This window comes from Pinus tabuliformis, chromosome 1_1, assembly GCF_031772625.1.
Source record: "Pinus tabuliformis cultivar Carrire ecotype Pingquan chromosome 1_1, CPIR1, whole genome shotgun sequence".
Classification (NCBI taxonomy): Eukaryota; Viridiplantae; Streptophyta; class Pinopsida; order Pinales; family Pinaceae; genus Pinus; species Pinus tabuliformis.
In genome coordinates, this window is record NC_142297.1 from 255,568,365 (window position 1) to 255,588,360 (window position 19,996).

The following is a 19,996-nucleotide window of genomic DNA, read 5'->3' on the forward strand; positions in this document are numbered from 1 at the left end:
AATACCTCAAAACCCTTAAGATTCACACATTAAATTATCCAGAGTAATGCAGATATATCGGTATTTCCAATGCCTCGGAGATGGTTGTATGTTGTCTTGTAGTTGCATACAATGCTTCCTTGTGCATCCTGTTTGCATCTTTTATTTGCATAAAGAGGAACTCTTTTACTTCTTCTCTATGCTAGTTATTTCTCCACACAGTAAACAATTCACTTACTATTGGTAATATACTAGAAAATGAGACTCAACACCCGTGCCAATAACATGCTGGGAACAATTTTTTTGGTGCCCACCTCTGCTTTTTGTTGAAATGTAACATTTTCTTAATTCTTGCATTCAAGTGGAGAATGTCTAAATCTAGAAAGGTGCGAAAGGTTGAACTCATTGTGACAATGAAGGAAGAGATGAATCAAGACCAAACAATTGGTTAATAATTGTCATTCTAAACTTGATCAATGACTACTCATGCATAAATAGTGAGGCATTATTTAGTGACAGCCATCAAATTAAAATTCTCTTGGGCTGGTGCATTATTGACAATGGTGGCATAAAAAATTTGACTTATAGGACCTATTTCAGCAATAATGCTTGCCCCAAATTTCCATCCACATCCATATACACCAAGACCAATTATATAATGCATGCCACAAACATTGAATCATATTTTTAATTTGAGGAAATGGGAGGTTGAACCTTGGGCCTTCATGACCATTTTAGAGGGAACCAGTTGAAAATGGCTTCAATTATTGAGTCTTTATAAATGATGGTTGGGTGCACATTGGTTCACTTCAAACTCCACCTAGAGTTTAAGCAATTTGACACTCTCAACTTAAGCAACACCTTTGTAGACTCTACCTCCTCTGCCCACCTCATTCTATGGATACACCCTAAGTGGTCATATCTCAAAGCTACTGGAAAGCCCCACTGAAGACAATCATGTGGCTATCTACATTGATACTGGCTCCACAATTGTGAAATATGAAGCCCTAGCATGTCATGTGGACCAAGTAACTAAAGCCCAAAACGGGCATTACATTTTTACCTTTTTTTAGTAACCTAGTATGTTTTGTTGAGTTCTGTTTTTATTATGCTAGTATGTTAAGCAATATACCTATGGAATTCTAAGAAGCAGATATAGGTAGGCCTCCATAGTATTTTGACTGGTTCATCCTTAACTAGCATTTCCATGTTATGCTTGCCCACGATTAAAATTAAGTTGTATCATATGGCCACAACTTTTTAAATATAAGCTCTACTAATCCCCACCCCCCTCACCTTGAAAAAAAAACATAAAAAAATAACTAACCTAGCAAAACTTGAAATTTACAATATCCCTTAACAATGAACAGGGATAGTGTTTTTTGTTTCTGTTGGGGGGGTAGGGTTTAGGTTTAGGGTTTTGAACAGTGCCCTTAACTAATACAAACTACACCCAACCCAACAATGACAACTTCAAGTAAAGGTCAATATATACTTCAAAGGAATCCAAAAGTAATGGAATGTATCAATTGCTATACTTACTACCTAGAAACAATTGCAAAAAAGATTCCAATCAAGTCAAAATGTTTACATCATATTACTTCATATTCAAGAATTGGATATTCTATGAATGCATCCAAATAAAACCTTTATGCTGTCATTGTTACTCTATTTTATTCATTTGTAATGGTGAGTGCCAAATTTCTTTTTAACCTAGAGATATAATTTTTTTGTAAATGATTGTGTGTGTGATCCTAAGCACAATTGTACTTTTATTTCTATTTGTTTTTATCTCTGTTGGGCAAGAAATGTGCCAAAATAATCATAATACTATTTGTGCTTCTATTTCTTTATGCCAAACACTTTATCAACAAACTCTATTGTTGTCTCTTAGTGAATGGATTGATTCCAAGATGAATTTTCTCAACAAGCATTTTTTAATGGTAGCAATAGTGTAGTTTTCATTGAATTTTTGCAGTATGCAATGTCAGTGGAAATATGTAATTCACAATAAGAGCATAATATGGTAGGCTCTGTAACATAAGAAGCTACAAAGCTTATATGCAATCATATTTTGTGATCATTTTTCATACCCTCTATTTTGGTAACATTATTAAAAACTTGAAACTTTGCAACAATTTTTTGTATGATCCGTAGAACACCAAATTGATTGCGATAGGTCCGGAGGAAAGTATTTTCCATCATTTTGTACTTGGCACTAAATCAAGCATCAAGTAAGTATTACTCATAGAAGTGATGGTGTATGATACATAGTAGAAATCATTTTTGACAATAATTGCTAACTATCGTTCCCTTAGCAACCAACCTTTCACCTTCCTCCATCTTTCCTGTGAATGCCCCATAAGTAGTACAACTCAAAAACAAACCCCTATTCAAAATTTATTTCAATTGGTTGTTTGCATCCTGAATTTGGCTAGCCTTGCAGAGGTCATAGATCATAGAAAAACAGATGAATGCAAACAATAATCTTTAAGAGCAATATTCCATCACATTATTAGAATGAAATTTCCTTTGGTAGATCAAGAAACCTTCCTAACATGAAATTTGTGTACTTGGACTTCAAATCATCTATTGCAATTTTTTATGGCTTTTTCCCTTTACTTGATGGCAATTTCTCCAAAAGAGTTTCTTCCACCAATTTCAAGATCTCCTCACCTGATAGATACTTCTCCTCGACATTGACATTGGTGAGAAAGGAAGAAATATTATTTTTTGTTAACTAAGAGGAAAGCTCCTTGGTAACTATGATAGGACCAAGAGACACTAGACCTGACTCATATGCAGGTACAAAGTTTCCATTTTGGTATCCAACCAAAAAGTGATAGGAAACTTGACCAGGTGTGAGGGCGTTAGCTTGAATATGTCATTTTATTATTTTGAGTGCTTTATGTAGCTAAGTGACTCTTATTGTTAGGCCTATCTATACTAATAGAGATTGGATGCACAACCTTAGGATTCCCCTTGGTTCATTCAGAGTGGGCTCCCACTAGCTTTGGTTTGAGATAGCTCATGGCATCACACACCTCAAAGGGAATTTTCAGCTATGTGACTTACAAGAGATCAAGTTGGGGGAGCACATTGTCTTCAAATGTTCCATCTAGTAGGAGATAGCACTGTTACATATTTATTGGATTTATTCTTGACTGATAACACTTGTTGTTTGGTTTTTTTTCATGACTCACATCTTATTCATCAATTTTAAAGTTTTGTTTGTTTCTTAGAGTCTATAGCCGAGGGACCAGGCACTATGTCTTGCCTAGATTTCCATTTCAAATCTTAAAAGACAAAAAAAATATCATTTTGAAAATATGTTTTTTAGCGTTTGAAGGACAAGTTTGTAGGCTTATCATGGATTCCTCCCTTATGTTGGAGGAGAGCTAGCCTTATGTGAGAAGGATGATCACCAAGGTGACAATGGGTGATGTTGTCAAGTAACTTTTGGGTTTATAGTTGATAATTGAATCTATATTTCGAAGCATAGATTTTAGAGGTAGCAATGAAGTGCTTTTCTCCTTGGATTGATGGAATGAGTTTAAGCACTTATTCCATTTCTTAACAAACCATCATTTGGTTGATGTTATGGTTCTTTTTCTTTTGAGAAAGAAGCTTCCACAAGATATTTGAAAGCTTTTGTGGCTGCCTCAAAGGCTGGATCAAAGGAGGAAAGGGAGCCACCCCTCCTTAGGGAAGTCATGGCTACCTCTAAGAATAGAGAACTTGAGAGTGAAAACCTAGTTGTGCAAGATGTCGTCTCTATTAATTGTAGGATTTGAACAATCAAATCTATATTTGACATCATATTTAGCTTTGAACAATTTGCATGCTTAATGTAGGTGTTTTTTTGTAAAGTAACAACCTGCAGTACTTTGTATTAATTGGGACATTGATACATTCTATAAGTTATTCTGGCATTCATTTTTACCATTTAGAAAGACATGACAATTAAGGTGATTAGACATTTGTGTCAATTGTGCCATTTTCCTGAATGCATATATTTGCAATATGTTGTAGTTTTCATCTGTAGTGTGCTCTTCCACTTAGTCTCACTTGAGAAGGGATCAAATTTCCAGTTCTGCAGTTTGAAATAATCCATTTGGAAGGATATGAAAAATAATAATTGGTTTTATATGTGAGAACCATTGCAACAAAACATCTTGTTCTTGTTTCTATCTGGAGCCTTTTCTTTGTAATATTGTAGACATTTACTCAGACATCCGTATTAGTCAGGCTTCAACATGCCCCCTAATTTTGATCATCAATAGTCACAAGGTTATCTACATGGTAAAATTTCATGCTGGTATGTTGTGATAAACACAATGCTTAACAACATTCTTCATGTTTTATAGTGATAAAAATACTTTTGTAATTTTTTTTGTGAAACGGATTACACTTTAACTTTGCTTACATTATATATTGTAAATTTGACAGGTTGAGCTTCAATATATGCATGATTATGCAGGGGTCAGTACAAGCATTGTATTGACACCATCTCCAATAACACATTTCTCAGGAGTAATTGGAAATGAGAATCTTTCTGTAGGGGGTGAAGTTGCTTTCTACATTGCATCAGGAAACTTCTTGAAATATGATGAAGGCTTGGGTATTTCAAAGCTTGATTTTGTTTCTTCTTTGACCTTGTAAGACTTGGTCCTTGCCATTCTTGTAAACTAAAATAGTGAATTTTAGTGGGTTTTTTGGTAAAATTTAGGGGCAATTGCAAACTTTTTTATGAAGCATTGCATAGAAAGTTTTTTGGTGTCATACTGAAAGTGACTCATGCTTTGCAGAACTGGTAAGGGTGATACCTTGAAGGCATCTTACTTGCACATTGTTAGTCCTCTAAAAAAGACTATTGTTGGAGCAGAGATATCACATAGCTTTTCAAGGAACAAGAATATGTTCACCATAGGCACTCAACATGCTTTGGACCCACCAACAACAATTAAGGGGTGCCTCAATAATTATGGAACGACAACTGCACTACTTCAGCATGAGTAGAGGCCTACAAGTTTTGTTACTCTTTCTAGTGAGGTGGACACCAAAGCCTTTCACAACCATGCGAAGGTGGTGTTATCTCTGGTTTTGTAGACTTGAAGGATCTGTCATGGATATGCACTATTTGGTACAGATTTAAGTGAAGGTCTGTGCCAAATTTTGATTGGAATTTTTTAGTTTTTCCTTTCAGAATAATTATTTCAGTTCATGTGTTTTCTTTTGAGGCACAAAGCAGCTCAACACCTTGACTTAATTAGCAATGTAGTTTTGTGAAGTCAGATGTTGTAAATTTTATAAGGCATATGCTCTTGAAAATGGGTGTTGCCAAACATGGTTGGCCGGAGCTTCAATCTGGTTGAAAAGTTGTGAAACATTTTTGGTTTTAGGTAATGGTAAGATTATTAACTGAGCTCTTCAGTATTTGATATGGGTGGGGTTTTGTTCAGGCCCTTCATTTCATATTGTTTCAACATTTGGATGAGGGCTTAGACCTTCCCATTTTGATTGAATTAATAATTTGAGGGTGTGTTGGCTTGCCCAAATTTTCCGTGGACATCAGTGCTCGACCTTCAACTAATCCAATTGGTTGTCTTTTTTCTGCAAGAAAAGGAGCTGGCACTATTGTGTGTGTAACATATTCATTTTTAGCCAATAATAATTTTTTGTTGGGATTGATATTAACACCATAGTTGATATTTCTGCTTTATTTCCATCTGATATTTAAAGTTGATTTAATGTACTTTTGCATAGGTGTATTCAAATTCCATAGAAAATTCCCAAGAAGCATATTTATTTGAATCATACAAGGCCACGCATTCCATGCATGACTTGATGGCTATAATAGCAAAGGTATTTTTCCATCTAGTTCAAGATCTTGTGTTATTCTTTTTTGTAGTTGGAAAATGGAATTTTGTTATGAATTGGGATCTACCTTTTCTTAGAGGCCATGGCCAAGGGTATCTATTCCATTAAATTCACCCAAGATTTCATCTTTCCTTATCTATTGAGATATGCCATAACCATGGGCCATCAAGGTTGCTAAGACTTCCACCCACTTTTGGATGGGGTTGATAACTCCGTTGGCCACATTAAATTCATCCAATACTTGAATCTTTCCTCGCTCGTTGAGACAGACCAAAACCATGTTCCATCATGGTTGTTAAGACTTCCACCCACTTTTGGATGAGGTAGATAACTTCGGTGGCCATATTAATTCAGTAGCATGTCTTTGGGTGGCTTTGAACCCAGTTTTGTGCACTGAAATTGCTTTGATTTAACCACTTGACCACAACCCACCTAAGAGGATTTTGAGCAATTCACTTCGATTTGTTTTAATATACAATTAACCATTTATTTACTAGATAAATTGTGAGACTCTTGTGAAAATATCCTTCACAGATCCTGGGTGAGGACCAGATCTAGTTTTACCATGTCAGAACCTAGGTTCATTAAGATTATGACCTCGGTTTGAAGATATCCACCATATAAACTAGGACCACCCATATTTATCATTTCCATCTGTCTTTTGTCATCAAGACTAACATACTGAGGACTTATAACCCATGGAGGCCCATGGTAGTCATTACAATGCAATTTATTAGAATACATGCTATATCCACACATTTTTCTATTTAATCTTTGCATCCAATGTGTCCATTTCTTATTGTGAGATTTACCACATCCGAAAATGGCATTATTCACATCATTTTGAAGAAGTCTACAAAGCTCAAGATACTATTTTTAACATTTACAACTTCCCTCACATTTTTTGGTTCCTGAAGCGCGAGCACTTTCATAACAAAAACATTCAAATTCAAGCGGAAAAAATGGTCCACTCTCTTTTCATCTACTGATATTAGAATGAAGTTTTATTACATGCACTATTTGTTTGTTTGTTTTTTTTGGTTAGAAGAGGGTTTGCTATTGATTTTATGTGACTTTTAATTTATCATATGTAGCATGTTGAGAAATGGGAAAGAATAATGTGTGACATTTATCTTGTAGAAATTGATGATGAATAAAAGGATACCAAGTCTAACCAAGCTACATTTCGGTCTATTAAAGGCGGAAGAACATCTTACAAAGTTGTCTAAGAATACACCATATATAGAGTTTGAACATAAGTAATATATGGATTTTTCTTTTCCAAATATGTTCTTTTTTATACCCAAGATATCATAGCATGAAAAATATATTGTAAAAATTGTTTGAGGACCTCATTGAGGTCGATTTTTCTGATGTCATGCTTGATTGGTACCTTCTCATATGTCAGGAAGACTTTAAATATGAATTAATATGTTCTCGAAACAAATCAGATTCAAATTTTATAGATAGAAAAGATAAAAACAAATGTCAATGTCTTTGTTTGATTGTTACTTGACTCTGTTGTGGGCATGTTACAGGAAATGTGATTGGAAAAAGGATGGGGAGACAATGTAGAGCATGTATTGGATATGATTCATTTGCTGTTAGAGGTCCTCCAGGCACCTGAGCCATCGAATTTGGAAATGTTTCTAGTAGGGATTCCTATTGTTTTTAATATTGTGATTCTTTCACTTCATGGTTATTTTGGGAAAGCAAATCCTTTAAAAATTCCAAACAAGACATCAGTGGACAGGTAAACATTTTTTTATAATTGCAATGTTCATTCCATGATATCCTCTCTTTATTGTTTGATTGTATTTTGAACATTTCTTATGATTTTGTTTTTATCCTTTAACTATGAAATTCAAAATACTTGGTATCGTGTCAATTTAAACAACAACCAAAGCTTGAAGATGAAATTAGTATTACACGATATTGATTGGAATCCTTATAACTATTTTGTGTTAAAAGATTTTCATGACTATCAGAAAAATTTACTTTCATGTTGTTATTTGAGCACATGTTGTTTATATACTTGACCAAGTTCATGCATTAGAAAATGAAATGTTGTTGTGAATAAAATGACAAGGATTAAACATCACATCTTAGATTATTTGTTTTCACAAGTTACCTATAGCTTGAACTTTTTAGCATGTAACTTAGTTGGCATGATTGTGCCTAAGCTTTCCCTGAAGGTTGAATACTAAGTTACTAAGGTGTTATTTTATATGGTGACATTTTATTTGCTTTGTTTATACAGGTCATCTGGCCACATTATAGTGGCCACTATCGCCAAACTGAAGAAAACTTGTTCGAGTTTCTTGCTTGTATGGGGAAAATGGATTTGACATTACTGATGTTGAGGTATATGTCATATAAACTTTTTATAGTCTACTTTAGTTTATATTTTACTGTTCATTGTATTTCATGTCTTACACTCTACATTGTATCTTCTTTTGTTTTCAGAAAATGAACTCAGTATTGATGTTAAGAAGCAGGAATTGAAGAAAGACGCTGAGAGAATTAACACTAGAGCGACAAATGCAAAAAGAGAGAGAGAAGAGAACCGATCTAGCGATATTCTTAGATTCAATATCCCACATAAGACACACACATAGAGACTGATGGTCAAGTCTTCAGAGTTGGTGAATTCACTTGTAATGCCTTGGCAACACAATGATAATGTTTTGAAGTGATGAAACATCATTTCATGTGTAAATTGTAGTTCAAACAATATTAAGTTAGAAACTCATATTGTAATACTTTAACATTTCATATAATATAATTTATGTGGTTGAAATTATTTATAGATGCAATTGATATTGTTTAGTATTGTAATTAACATATGAAACTCTGCGTTTTCATATTAGATGAACATGCACATTGTATGACATTTTTTAAATTTAGTTGCAAAATCATACTAATTAATTTATGTTGATTAATAATGAACACATAAAATCAATCTAAAACTACTAAATTAGTAGTTTATATTGATTAATGATGAACACAAATAAAATGAATATATGACTAAATTAGTCATTTATAATGATTATTAATGAAAGTAAATGAAATGAATATAAACTACTAAATTAGTTGTTTATATAATAAATATGAAACTACAAAAAAAATGACTATTACAAATGGTAAATTTGTGATTCCAAAGGACGACTAAATTTTTCATATATATGACTATTAGTAGCTAATTTGCAATATCTTATAACATGACCAAAATTTAGTCATATTTCTCTTGTCATTAATTGGTTTCAAACGATGACTAAAATTTGCATATATATGACTATTAGTAGCTAATTTACAGTATCTTATAACACGACCAACATTTTGGTCATATTTATTTGGTCATTAATTGGTTTTCTCGGGTGACCATATAGTAATATATTTTGTTGTATATTTGGTCATTAATTGTGGCAATTAATGACTAAATCAATGACCAAATTTATGACTAAATATACTACTAGACGATAAAATTGAGACAACCAATTAATGACTAAGCTAAAAACGACTAAAATTTGGTCGCATTATAAGATACTGTAAATTAGCTACTACTAGTCACCGACTGAAAAATGGTCATTTATATGCAAATTTTAGTCATTTTTTTAGTAATTAATTAGCCATTTTGTACTAGTGAGAAGAAATTTTGAAGAAAAGATATATACGTCCAAGTGCATCACCTTGGCATGCATCGGTTCTCTTTGTTAAGAAGAAGGATTAAAAAATGCAATTATGTGTTGATTTACATCAACTGAATAAAGTCACAGTTAAAAATAAATATCCTTTACTAAGGATAGATGACTTATTTATCTAGCTTAGGGAGGAAAATATATTTTTCTAAAATTGACCTAAGATCAGGGTATCACCAACTATGAATTAAGGAGGAATTTGTCAGTAAGGTAACATTTCAAACTCATTATGCTCTTTATGAGTTTGTAGTTTTACATTTTGTACTATCGAATGCACTAGGAGTTTTCATCTTCCTTATTAATGAAATTTTTAGGAATTACTTGGATAAGTTTATTAGTGTGTTTCTAGATGACATCTCAATATATTCCAAGTCCAAAGAAGAACATGAACAACATTTGACGTTGGTTCTACAAGTACTTGGGGAGCATCAACTATATGCAAAGTTTAGTAAATGCTCATTTTCATAAAATATATACATTACTTGGGTCACATTATATCATAGAAGGGGATAGTAGTGTAACCAAAAAATATTAAGGTAATCATAAAGTGGCTAACACCTAAAAATGTAAAAAAGGTGAGGTATTTCATAGGATTAGCAAATTAGTATGGAAGATTTATTGAAGGATTTTCAAGAATATCCCATACTATCACTTTGTTTTAGAAAAAAGGGTGAAATTTGTGTGGACTCAAGGATGTGACAAGGCCTTTCATCATTTAAAGGCTTTTCTAACCAACTCACCCATATTAAAATTAGCAAATATGAATGTAGACTTTCCTTTTTGGACGGATACATATAAGGAAGGTTGGGGTGGATTGCTATTTGAAAATGGCCATGGCATATGTAACAACCCCTAATTGACTTTCTATGAAAATAAAATAAGGACAAGCTCATGGGACAAGTATTCCAAGCTCAATGGTAGGCAAACACTATAGTGGGAATCACTTGTGGCTTATTAATGGCTATGGAAATTGAAAAAGGAAAAGAGACAAAAATTAGAATTTAATTATAAGGAATAATGAAAAATATGAGAAAAGGAAGGTGAAGAGGCACAAATATTCATGCAAAGGAACATAGAGAAAAAAATGTAGGAAAACGAAAGGAAAAGGAAATGAAAACACAAGACATCAATGATGAAAAGGCACTTGAGAAACAGTTGATAGTTTTTTGACCCAACCCTTTATCAATATCATAGAGAGAGCTCCAAGAAGAGAGAGCAAGCAAGCAAAGGAGAAGCAAATGGAAGTAAAGGAAAGAATGGGAGCGCAAGGAGAAAATTGGATCAACAGCTTCAGCAAGAGGATCTTGCACATAACATGTTGCATGTGTGATTTTCTTGTTGAGATGTGAATGCATGGTACACAAATTTGGTATTTAGTTCATTTGTTGTCATTGGCATGGGTTTTTCCTAGTTTTACTGTGGTTTCAACCTTTCCATTCCATTTCCTGGATAGTCATGGTATGATAGGATTCATTATTTCTTGAGAATTATATTGCTAGAATATTTTGGATCTGGGTGAGGTGGTCTCAGGAAAATCCCAAGGGATGGGGGTGGATATTTTTTTTCTGTGGGAAGCCCTTGACAGGTGGGTGGAAATAGTAAAATTCCTCAAGGTATGGTGAAGGAAATTTAAGGAATCTAGGCTTTGTTGGGTTTTGTGATCTCGAAATGGGTTTAGGTAAGATCACAGTAGCTTGAGGGTGGAGGTGGTTTAACCTCTAGAGTCCCTTGTTGGTTATGACGTAGTTTATCCCATGAGATCCCACATTCATGCTTGGAATATGGCATGGGGGTGATTGGCTAGAAGAAAGAATTAGTTTAGTCCAATCTATGGTCAAGTGGTACATGAAAGTCCCTGACTTGGTTGGCATTTGTATATGTTATTATAATTTATTTTATTATTGAAATTAATGAGCACATGTACTAGTTATTATGTGGATTTAATGGTTGATTTTTCATGGCCTTAATTCCAGTTATATTTGGGTTATATTCATGGTTCTATTATGTGATCTAGTAATGGCTCTTATTCATGATTTGATAAGTTATTGAATGGTTGATGAATGTATGGGTTAACAAGTGTTTCTACAACTAGCTTGAGAGGGACTTGAGTCTTCTTGGATATTCTCATATGAAGTTCATAAGTTTATTTTCATATATGCATTCATGACCTGTAGTTTTCATGTTTACTATATTTTTAAGAAAATTTATACTATACATTAGGCATGTCTAGGTCAAGACCTTGTTCAAGTTTTGAATGGTTGGCATTGTTATTATGATCTTAATCATGACTCTAGAAAGTTATAGGCAGTTCTAGGTAATGGTTTGGAGGATAAACTAAAAAAATGGCATAGATCTTGCAATGCTGGCACAAAACTGAGGAATTTGGGTCATAACCACTGGTAGTTAGGTTTATGGTTGTAGATAGCCTCATAACTCCATGTCTGAGGTGTTATGGGTGTGTTTGTGGATCCAAGTAAGTGAAAATGAGTTCCAACCTAGGGATTGATCACCTTGGGTGGTTATCAGTCTCCTGAGTGGTCTATAGTTCATGTGGGATGTTAGTAAGGTTTTGGATTGGAAGCCCCACTTCCATAACTGGAACTTGGAGGTCGAATCATATCATAGTGACACCTAGCTCATGTTTACTCTAGAGAGCTTCTAAAAGTGGGTAAATGTGGGAGAAGGGTTTAAAAACTAGTATCAAAGTGAGGTTGCAACACCATACCTCAGGGTCAATTCATATTGTTATGTATGAATATCAGTTGTGTACATGTTTACTATGCATGCATTGTGGTGGTCATGGTTATCATGTACGCAGTTTGTGTCATCATGCATCATGTTGAGATGTTGATATATTGATCTCTCTCTCTCTCTCTCTCTCTCTCTCCATATATCTATATCTATATCTATATATATATATATATAGAGAGAGAGAGAGAGAGAGAGAGATATAGATATATATATATATATATATATATATATATATATATATATATATATATCATGCTAATCTGGACTGATTTGTGGAGATGTGATAGCCTCCCCTGGGATACATTGAGGTATGATTTTGATTATGGTTTCTATTTGGTTTATCATACATAACATGTCTACAGGAAAGAGAAGGCCAAAGATGAAGAGAAAGGATGGTGGACTACACTTCACACGACTCCCCTCACAGGCATGATGTGAATTCCACGAAATGGGAAAGGTCAGTCGAGCAACAAGGAGAAGAGTATTATCCTAATCTAGAAAATGCACTTAGGAGTCTGAAGGAAGAGATTAGAAGTTGCAAAGTAGATAATAACAGGCTCATTGAGGCACAAGAAATGTTTTCCAAAGCTTAGGAAAAACAAGCTAAAGTTAATGTAATCATTCTTAAGATTCTTACATATTTGCAAAAGAAGGGATAGTTGGGGATGAGTTATGAACATGAGGAGAACACTAATGGGGCATATGGAAGCAAGTATCATAGAGGGCATAGGATGGATAGAGAGGATACAGTAAAGAGTGGTAGGTTCTTGGATACACCTCATAGGAGGGGTAGTACTTATGGATTTCACTCTAGTTTCAGTTCTGAGAGACATCATTGTCATCACCGCCAACACCATAAGAGGAGTGAGTAATTTCCAGAGGAATTTAAGGAAGTTAAGACTCCTACTTTTGATGGAGAGATGAATAAATCAGAAGATGTAGAAGCATGGCTGCTCGGGATGACGAAATTCTTCAGATTTCATGATTATTCCTAGAACATGAAAGCCAAGATAGTTACCTTCAATCTCAAAGGGAAAATAGATATCTAGTGGGAAGGTGTGAAGATTGTCAACAGAATTAGAGAAGAGGAGCTGGTTGGGATGAGTTTGAGAGACTATGCAAGAAGAAGTACCTATCCAAGGAAAATGTGAGGATTGTCTTAAAGGTGGGATTGTCTTGCAAATGTGAGGAAAAAGATGAAAGGGAAAGGGCAGAAAAATGAACCAAGATTCAGTTGGATTGAGGTCAAAGGTAGGGTTCATAGTTTCACTATCAAAGGCATAAGGAATCCATAACTAAAATTTATCTATGGGAAGTTGGAGGAATTAACCAAGTTGATGAAGGAGGCAGGGTATGTGCCCAATACCAAATTTTTTCTGCACGATGTAGAATACAAGAAAAAATAATAATTTTTATCCTATCATAGTGAGAAACGGGCGATTATGTTTGGCTTATTAGTATTCCTATGAGAATTCCTATTTGAATCGTCAAGAATCTTCATGTTCGTGGTGATTTTCATACTACTTCCAAACTCATTTCTAAAATTGCAAGGCAAGAACTTATTCTGAGGGACACAAATCGATATCAACATTTCAAGGATGGGATGTGTTCTTGTGGGGATTTTTGGTGATACTAAAAAAAGATACAATTATATGTATGTGAATTCCTCTTATAAGGAAAATTAATTAATTCCTAGTCTTTAGCCTCTTGCATCGACAGTGTACACTCCAAGCATTAGAAGATGATCACACTAAATTAACAGAAATTTGATCCTTGACCTTACTAGATTTAGGATCAAAGACCAACCAGTCATTTTGAGAAGACACGGGTAGTATAAAATTGTATTTGATTGGTAGTCCCAAACTTTCTATTGGCAAACACCATTGTGATCTAGTTTCATGCCCTTCACTGTCCCCTTTGATTTCTAGTATCTTGTTATTTGGAGTTGGAGTACACAATTACCATTGCAGAAGATACACAAAAGGAAAGTTTTGTTGTATCTAGATATTATCTCAGGGAAGATATTTAGCTTTCACATGATTGGATACCTTCTTGAAGAAAGATAAAGAAAATTGGTGCTATATGTTGATGGGATCCAGGAAATGGATTGAGTGTTAGGTGAAGGCTCTCACACCCGTATAAGATCATCGGGCTAGTCCAAGAATTTTTCCACCAGAAATAGTTCCTAAACGTTAACCACTTTACTATGAACAAAATATGCATTAGTATCTAGATTGTTTCAGTGGCTAGAATGAGTGATGAACACCAGTTTAAATGCACCTAACAATTTCCACCTCATTATTTGAGTATTGGTTATTCTTTGGAAAAAAATATCTAAAGTATTATTACCTCTAATAAAATTGTTGGAGAATTGACATTCAGCCACAAAAACTTCGTTTGTAAAGTATTTCAGTATTTATCTTATGCAAGTAATTCATATAATATCAATTTTCAAGATATATATTGTAATATACCCAAATTTCCACTTTGTAGATGTCTCGACTTTAACACATTCATTGATTCAATGGTTTATGGAGGGTACTAATTTTTGCTCGGAAACTTTTGTAGAAGGTGCAACAGTATTTGTTAGAGAGGAAAAACAAGTTTTCCTTTTGGCCAAGATGAATCCCCTACTTGCTGAATCATAAATGAAAGGTTATAAATCTTGGGAAGACTATTTCTTGTTTGGGAAATTCCTTTGGTAAATATTTTTTTTTAGTTGTTGATTATTGGAGATGGATAATAGCCAACTTTAAAAAAATAAACAATCAACCTCAAGTAATCTTGACCTACTTCCTTCCAACAATATTGCAATTGTTGATAAATTTCTAGAATTATGACACATTTGTTTATCTTTCCTTTTTCTTCTTCTCCGGTAGCCTATAAAATGTTGGAAAACGTATCCCAAATATTTTATTGGGCAAGCAAAGTGGGGTGAAAAGGATTGATATGCTATCTTTGAATTTTTTGTAATTGCACTTTACGAAGTGATCAAGGGGGATTGGACATACCCAACATTATTATACACATGATTTCCATTGTTCCTGTGGATTTGTGCAACATCTCCACGAGATTTCCATAGTTCTGTTATTCCATTAGAAGCTGATGTACATTGTGCTTGTATGAATTTCCATTGTTCTAGGACATTTATGTTAGTGTATCTTTCTTTTTAAATTTAACCTCTTGCTACATTCTTTAGAATGTATATAGAAACTCAAATTTTGATTGTATTTCACTGTCGATATATTTCACTTGCTTATTGGCTTCCACATTCCCCACTCCTCCTATCGGCATTCCTATGCACCTTTCATTGCAATTGCTAGTTATATACACAATTTTGAAAAAAGTTATTGATCTATTTTAATTTTTCATACTGTCTTAAATGTGAAATGTGTTGTAACACTGATATGATGTATTTTCTCGTCAAAAGTCATTATATTCCTATCTTTTATTTTTTGTAAAAAATAATAATTCATTTTCACTTTTAATTCATTTAAAGTTTTAATTTTCAATAAATATATATATATATTTTACAAAATATATATTTTTATTATTAAATTTTAAAACTATTTAAAATATATATATATATATATATATATATATATATATATATATATATATATATATATATTATTTTATTTAATGTATTTTTTTAACTTTTATTATTCTATACCAGCATTTTAAACTTGGTTTCGTAAAATGATTTATGTCTAACTATATGTGATGAAATGAATTTTAAATCAAAATCCATTCCAGTTTCAATTCTCAAATTTTATAACGTAGAAATTAAAAATAACATGTTATTTGAGAAACATTTACATCATTTTCACTTAGTTACCATCTCATGAATATTTTGTGAAGGTTTTTTAAAGAATGTATTTTTGAGTGGGTTTATTATAGAATAAAATTTTTAAAATAGTAATAATAATTTTTATGTTTATTAATAATAAATTAAAATAAAGTTAAATTTTAGTTAAATTTTATGTTTTTTTTTAATTTTTTAATGTAAAATGTATTATGAAATAAGTGTTTTGATGTTTGTGGATAACTATTTAATTTAGATAGTTAACTAATATAAAATAAAATAATATATGAGCTAATACATGGGAACACATGGTAGCATCTTATTTGATGATGACATGGATTTATTGATGAATGACATGTGATACCTTCGAACAGTGAACAAGACACATCATCATGAGAGATTTGGTGCCACCAGATGCCACCACTTGGCAGGAAATGTTTGGCAATATCTTATTGGTGGAAAGTCTAAAAGTGGGTGACACCTAGCACCACTCATAGGTTTCCAGGTTTTGTAAGGATGTCATCATGGAGATGACTAGGGAACCCTAAGGAAAAGGTCATATGGATTGGTCACATGGTCCCTAGAATGCAATTTAAGGCTTGAAGGCACAATTATATGCAACGATCATATGGTAAGAAAGGCCTAGCCCAGAGAACTTGGAAGTCAACCCATGGTTGGCTAACCTTGCTCCACGAGCACACAAAATGTACATATATGTGACCAAACAATCAATTGAACAAAAAACACTCATAACACACACTTTGTTGTTGTTACAGTTCGATGGCATTTAGTTGATCATGGTTTTGAAATGGACAACCAAATTTTTCTTTATCTTTTAGCTCTATTGTACGTAGTGGTGCTTTGTGTAGAGAGATGTATAATTCATATGCTTTGTTTGAAAAAGTAGCTCATACACCCGTAGAGGTAGACGACGTGGACAAGGGTGTAACCATATATTTTATTTGTGGTAGCAATACATGTACACACAGAGGTATCCCATGTGGACAATGATGTGTCCATATGAGTCTTGCTCAATAGGTCATGGAGGATGTGTTGTGCTAACCGATAATGAATTCATGCGCTAGAATTGAATTATATTAACAAGTGGCTATGCACCACCTCCAACCCTGAGTGTAACTACAATATAGTATGAGAATATGGCCCAGCAAGGACCAGCATGCAACTTTATTGGTGTGGACATTATGTTGTGACTGCCAATACCTGTGTTCGAGCCCTGATAGTCATCAGGTCAGACTAATGTTTTAAACTATATGTTATATTTAGTTGAATGGTTAATCAGATTGAGATGAGTATTTTATTGTACTAGTGTTGGATTCTGGTCATTTTGTAGAAGTGTGCCCGAAAGAGGCTTTTTGTGGAAGCCTTAACTTAATATATAGTTTTATATGGCTTTATGAGTTTTGCAGGTACAAGATTGGTCCAAATTGGATTTTGAAAGAAGTTGAGTAATTAGGGATCATAGATGAATGCAACCAAATGTGTATGATGTTATTTTGACACATATTTGATGGCTAGAATCTCTTGTGTTTGTTTTGAGAGTCTATAAGCATGTTGCAGTTGTTTTGGATACATGGTGTAAATAAGTTCTGAGAAGGGCTTCAATGGCCAGATTGAAGAACTGGTTGAGGTAGTGTATGGGAAATAGTATGACAACCTATAAAAAATATTTTTATGTTTATTTATTCAGTGAAAATGGTTGCAGGTTGTGATATTTATTGCAATGATAATGGTTATAGGTTGTGATAGTGATTATAGTGGAAATGGTTGTAGTTTGTCATAGTGATTGCAATGGAAGTGGTTGCAGGTTTTGATAGTGATTGCAATGGAAATGGATGAAGGTTGTTATAATTATTGCAGTGCCAATGGTTGTGATTATTACAGTGGAAGTGACTGCAATTTGCAGATTATGATATTGCTTATAATTTAGTGATATATGATGATAGTGGGTCTAGTTCAAAAATGATATGAAATAGAGGTCCACGGGGAAGTTGGAGAAGGAGATGGGTTCCTCCACTGATATTGAAGCCTAGAGTAGATTGGAGCCCGCACATTATCGAGTTTGGAGCCTCAATCAAGTTGGAGCATAGAGTAGGTTGGTGGTCACTCATTATCGAGGTTGGTGGCTACTCATTATCGAGGTTGGTGCCTCAATCAAGTTGAGTCTACAGTGAGCATTTTCCTACACCTTTTAAGGTTGGTCCCTCAATTAGGCCATAGCCTACCATAAATGGCAGCTTGCAATTCTTTGGGATAGTTGTCTCCAACATGTTTGAGCTTGCAATTCTTGGGGATAGTTGTCTCCAACATGTTTTTGCTTGCAAAATCTATATCAAGAATCAAAGATAAAGAAGAAGGCGGTTTGTGGTTTTTTCCCATATGGGTTGCCACGTAAAAAGCTTGTGTCTCTTTGTGATGTGATGGCTTCTTGATATGTTATTGATATGATGAATCATTATTATAGTTGATGATATAATGCTCATTATTTGTTGCAATATGGTTGTATGATTATGAAAAATTGTGAAATGGTAAAATTGATCTTACACCGATTCATCCCCCCATAGATGCCCTTCATCCCTACCCTCCCCTACAGTGTGATCTTTGGGCCAATAAGGGTTTTTGTACAACCCACAAGCCATACTTATCACTTCTTTGTACTTGCATCCATTTCCATTTGGAGAAAGAGAGCAAAGCAACCTCACCTTCTAGCTAGTTTTCTCTTGAAAGGGTTTGTCTTATATCTTATGTTAATTTGTGGTTTGTGTGTTTTATTTCTTGTTCTCTATCTTTTTTCATATTTTATGTATTACATTTATAATCATAACACATTGATTCACAAATCCAAAAATCTAAAGAAAAAATAACAGTGATAGTGTATATTTCAAATTTTAAGTATAACTTCATGAGATCTATTATGAAAAACTATTTAGCGCGACAATTGATAGATCAAATTGCAAACATTTATTCCATGAAATGCAATGTTTGTGAGCTATTACTACTGCATCAAATTTTTCCATAAAATGTGATGAATGTTAGTTGTTGTCCTTAAAACAAAGTAAACATATATGTTATCATATAATAAGAAATACATATAATTTAATATTTGAAGATATTATTTAAAATTTGATAACAATTAGTAACTCACTAGATAGACAATACAATTATAAACTTAAAGAAATTGACATTTACCTTACATGATCTATATTTTTAACATCTTTCGGAAAAAATCACATAAAAGATATTCTCGTCAATATAAGAGATATTATTCTCATCAATATAAGAGATATTGATGAGAATATTTCTTATGTGATTTTTTTCTCAAAAATATTATAGATCATAAGAGATATTATTCTCATCAATATAAGAGATATTGATGAGAATATTTCTTATGTGATTTTTTTCTCAAAAATATTATAGATCACAGAAATCGTAGCTCAAAAATGATCTATATTTATAAATATTTCATAAACATATATCCAAAATACATCATATAAAATATATTTTTATAATAAATATACCATATTAATGTAAAAAGATAAATATGTATAAAAAATCCTTAAAATATATATATATATATATATATATATATATATATAACATATATCTGTGTTAGACCATGGAAAACAAATATACAATTGATCATACTTTTGACGATGCACTAGCTTTTTACCTATATGAAGTGGTTTGCAAAAAAAAAAAAAAAGCATACAAATAAACCGTAGAAGGCATTGAAGTAAAAACCAAAATACTAATCTCATCATTATGTGCTCCCTACTATGTATCTCCCCTACGAGATACAAATTAGAGTACTCCACCCGGTGGAGGAATTGCCCGGGAATTGTAACCTGTCAGGAAACATTCTGAT

The 19,996-nt window shown here is 33.2% G+C and overlaps 1 pseudogene; it reads left to right on the forward strand.

The window, feature by feature from the left end:
• Positions 1 to 4,291: 4,291 nt before the first annotated feature.
• Positions 4,292 to 5,088, forward strand: LOC149212490 (mitochondrial outer membrane protein porin of 36 kDa-like; annotated as a pseudogene).
• Positions 5,089 to 19,996: the final 14,908 nt, after the last annotated feature.